This window comes from Lycium barbarum, chromosome 3 (genome assembly GCF_019175385.1).
Source record: "Lycium barbarum isolate Lr01 chromosome 3, ASM1917538v2, whole genome shotgun sequence".
NCBI lineage: Eukaryota > Viridiplantae > Streptophyta > Magnoliopsida > Solanales > Solanaceae > Lycium > Lycium barbarum.
This window is the reverse complement of record NC_083339.1, coordinates 27,313,935-27,317,955: the sequence shown is the minus strand read 5'-3', so window position 1 is coordinate 27,317,955 and position 4,021 is coordinate 27,313,935. Positions and strand designations below refer to the sequence as shown.

General features: G+C 35.3%; 1 long non-coding RNA gene across 1 annotated transcript; it reads left to right on the top strand.

Annotated features, from left to right (window-relative positions):
• The first annotated feature begins 215 nt into the window (after positions 1–215).
• Positions 216–2,832, top strand: LOC132630859 (uncharacterized). The gene is made up of 2 exons (XR_009578715.1): positions 216–451; positions 2,498–2,832. It is a non-coding gene; the product is annotated as an uncharacterized LOC132630859 (long non-coding RNA).
• The last annotated feature ends 1,189 nt before the right edge of the window (positions 2,833–4,021 follow it).

Sequence of the window (4,021 nt, the reverse complement as noted above, 5' to 3'; positions counted from 1 at the left end):
TATATATATATATATATACATGGGTGTATATCCATGTATATTTATGTATATGGGGGCAGATATGCAATACATAAATAACCCCATATATATATATATATATATATATATATATATATATATATATATATATACGCATGTGTATATCACATGTATATATGTATATTATAAACCAGGCCCCTCTTTTTCTCCTTATAATTCTCGGACCAGGCCTACTCCATAAGGACCGACCCGACCCGTCTTAGCAAGTAAGGGAGGGGGTAATACCCCTCCTCTTTCATTTTTCATACCAAACACATACTCTTTCCCTCTCCCCAAAAAAACCCCTAGCCGCCTCCTAGCCAAAAATGGCAATGGATCAGATGTGCGTAGCTTTTAGCAGGTTGGTTCAACCAATTTGAGCAAAGAATTAAACTGCTTACCCACTTTCAACCGCGATTCAACCACAAACACGGTATAACCCTTCTCCTCTCTCTATTTCTTTGCTTTTTCTGGATTTTGTTTGTATTTGTTTGAATTCATGGATTTTAATTGGTTCACAATGAACTGAGTAGATTGACCACTTTTGGGTCAGATCTGGCCCTCGATACGTTTATTTACCTTAATCTTAGCCTTTGGTTGTGGTGTAAGGAGCCAATTCTCAGAAATTGGCATTGTCCCACATCGAAATAGGTTTAGGGTTTGGGATTTTAGGGGTTTCTATATGAAGGACCCCAAACCACATTGTTTGACACACTTTACATCTTGCAAACTGAAATATTTTTGGCATACTCGAAATGCCTAAGTTTTTGGGCATTTTATTCCTAAAGCTTTAAGAGTTTGAGTTTAGTCTAAATTTTGAAGTATTTTTCTGTTCTTTGTGTGAGTTTTTGGCTATGTATTTGAGGGATCAAGAAGGCAACAAGGTCTTCAAGTTCGAAGCTCGATCCAGGTTGAATCATATTTTTGCATGCTCCCTTTAAAGTATTTTGACTCAGTTTTTTCCCGCATCTTTAAATCTGTACTAGTGATTTGTGAATCCTGTGAGGATGTTTGAAGTCCCTCCTTGATAAATTTTCCTAAATGTATGAGGTCTAACCCCTCTTTGCTAAACTGGAATCTGCTCATACTTGCTTAATAATACTGTATGAGCTAAATGGGTGCACACATTTGTATAATATTTTGTTTGAGCTTGTGTGAATGATAAGCAGTGGCGGATCCAGGATTTGCATTCAGGGTGTTCAGAAAAAAAAAAAAAAAAAAAAAAAAGCTAAATATAATTTATTCAGGGTGTTCAAAAGTTAATATATGCACATAAACACAAAACATTTACCTTATATATACCCTGTAAGTTTTTGCCAAGGGTGTTCGGGTGAACACCCTCGACAACATGTAGATCCGCCCCTGATGATAAGACTATTATATCTTATTTGCGTGCTAAAAAAGAAATGCCCAAACACATGTTACATGATCCAATACCATGTCTGATGTCTGTTTTACTTATATTTATGCTCCCAAATGCCCATGTATGTTAGCTAGGATACTGCACATTTGTCCCTCCCTGTATGACTGTTTAGTTTGAGCTGAACATGAGTAGTGAAGTATATATGAAGTTTGGGATATTAACACATGAGCATGAGTATTGAAAGGATGAATTAAAAAGAGGTGTCTCTTAGGGTATGGATAAATATGAGTGTGATTTACCTAAGACTAAGGAGAAGGGAGGAGAACCTTGAGTTTCTAGCTAACTCAGTTCAATTCCTCTATCCTAAGTTGTTGGGTTTCCCTCATAGGAATCCATGTCCTATTGGACCTTCCTAATAATAAACAAACAAGTGATAATGTGAATTTGTGTTCTGGCTTTCTCCCTTCTTGGCTTGAAGTTGTTATCCAATGTTGCACCTCAAAAACTGCTCTATTTCTACTAGCTTAGGACCTGCATATTGTGTGTTTTGGTCTTATATGTTATGTGCCTTGTTTTGGCTCTTCTTGCTTTTGCCTGCATGAAATTTCGAAGCATTAAATGCCTATGCATGATTTCCTTTGTTGTTTCTATCCTAGCTGGTTTTTTTTATGCTATACCCAGTAATATACCCAGATATACAGGATGTACTCAATTTTATATACATCCAAGTGTATAAAACATGGTATATTCAGTATACACAGGGTATATGACTCGTGTGAATTTACTAGGATGAACTGCTGATTGAGTCTATTTAATAGTTGGGCTTGTTTCTTCCTTTATAACTGTTGGGCCTCTGCTTATATGCTAAATGTGACTTATATTGGGCCTAGTCTATTTAATTCTGATAAGAAGTCCATCTGGGCCTCAAAATTCTCTTTGTTCATCTGATCAGGGCCTGAATTTCTACTTAAAGGATTTCACTTTACTTTGTTGTATCTTTGCTTGGTTTGTGTCCTTAGGTTTTCCCTCAATTGTGAGATTGGACGTGCTTTAATTTAAACACTTAGACATAATACTAATCCTTATTCATTTTTATCTTTATGTGATCCAATATAGGGCCATTTGGGCCACCTTTCCGCATCTGAAAACCTGTTGGGCCTGAGGCCCAACTATTCCTCTTTGATCAAGTCCGATGGAAATAAGGGAAGCAAATATTTATTTGAAGGCCCAACCATGGGTGAAAATGGTGAAGGTCCAATTGTGAGATTGTATGTGCTTTAATTTAAATACTTAGACATAATATTAATCCTTATCCCTTTTTATGTTTATGTAATCCAATCTCGTGCCATTTGGGCCACCTTTTTGCGTCTTAAAACCTGTTGGGAATGAGGCCCAACTATTCCTCTTTGATCAAGTCCGATGGAAATAAGGGAAGCAAATATTTATTTGAAGGCCCGACCATGGATGAAAATGGTGAAGGTCCAGCTATGAGTGAAAATAGCCAACTGGTGGGCTTAGGTAGGCCCACCAAGCTAACCATCCTCATTTATTTCAGTTTTCTATGTGTAAAGATGTAATTGTAAACACTTGAAAATATTGAAACCTCTTATGTATGCTAGAACCTAGGAATCAACACTTAATATTTTAGGAAGACACCAAATTGTTTTCAAATTCGGGTAATAACTAATTTTGCATGGAATAAGAACTTGACTGAATTTTGGGTTTAAAACTGGTATAACAATACGGTTAGGCTTCAAAAAATTAAAAAAAAAAATTGTTTAAGGTTTAAACTAGGTCAATATTGAAAATGAGGTAAAGTGATTCTTTCAAAAAATTGACCAAGTGATAAAATTTGGGCCTTAAGCCCCTGAATATGTGGAAGCATTTTTTTTATTTTGGGACTTAATACCGAACTGGGTTTAAAAAATGAGAAAAATAATTTCCAAGGCAATTCTATGGTTTGCAAGGAAAATTGCTTGGACTAAAGATTGGATCTTTTTTTTTTGTTTAAAAGGATGCATAAAATCTGGACATTTCCAAAGACCGAAAGAATGCATCCTGGACTTGTGAAAATCTGGAGAAAAATTGAAGTTGTTTGGGCCTGGAAGGTCAGAACCTATTGGACTGAAAATAAGAGGAACCTATTTGGGCCTGTTTGAGATGAGATGGATCTGGATTAGAATACTTTGACCTTCATGAGCTTCAAATAATAGGAATTGGACTTGAATAATAAGTACTTTGTATTTTTCCTATTTATATATGTATAAAATTGGAGATATACTACATACTTTCTATATATATATGTATAATAAAATCGGTAACTACTAAACCCATTTTATTAGGACTAAAATGGTAGTGACTATACTCGAGATAAATCCCAGGTGTGTCTTAGTCCGGCAATAAAGTGAGTTGAACACTTACGCGGATTTTTTTAAAAACAAAATCCCTTTTTCTAAAGAGGAATTTTTACCAAATTTTTTCTTGAGTTTGTGATATAAATAAATTACAATTTGCAGGAACTTGAATATTTTTTTAAACAGATAATTACAATAATCCCACATCGAAGCTCGTAGGTTAACCATATTCTACGGATCGTTAATACTAGGGTACTTAAAACCTTCTCTAGGGGATCAGCAGAAC